Below are 353 nucleotides of genomic sequence, written 5' to 3'. Positions count from 1 at the left end.
TGTCCCCGCTGCCACGCGGTGGGCCCCGTTGCCTCCAGTGCGCTGAGCGTGTTCCTGCCTCAGCTGACCGGCGCGGGGCCCGGGTCTGTGCCTGGGGCCTGCTTGGCTCCGTGGCTGTGGCCGCGCTCTCCTTCCTGCGCGCCTGGTCGTTTCCGACGGTTTACTGGACCCTCTGGCGTGTGCGTGGTGGAGACGGTTGGAGTCTGTTCCTGCCCCATGTTGATCTCTGTACCGTTCAGTTTTAGTGCACGTGCTGCCGAAGCGAGCCCCGGGGATTGTTTTAAAGGGCGGCGATGAGGGACCTTGAGGTGCAGGGGGCGCTGTGGGGCTGCCCGTCCTGCCCCGCCCGCCCG

The 353-nt window shown here is 68.0% G+C and overlaps 1 protein-coding gene across 1 annotated transcript in view; it reads left to right on the top strand.

Annotated features, from left to right (window-relative positions):
• Positions 1 to 353, top strand: part of DEAF1 (DEAF1, transcription factor) — a 30,560-nt gene that overhangs the window by 24,460 nt on the left and 5,747 nt on the right. The gene's annotated exons all lie outside the window — the stretch shown is intronic.

Source organism: Myotis davidii, unplaced genomic scaffold (genome assembly GCF_000327345.1).
Source record: "Myotis davidii unplaced genomic scaffold, ASM32734v1 scaffold3578, whole genome shotgun sequence".
Lineage (NCBI taxonomy): Eukaryota > Metazoa > Chordata > Mammalia > Chiroptera > Vespertilionidae > Myotis > Myotis davidii.
Note: the sequence above shows the minus strand (reverse complement) of the source record. Positions and strands in the feature narration are given on the sequence as shown.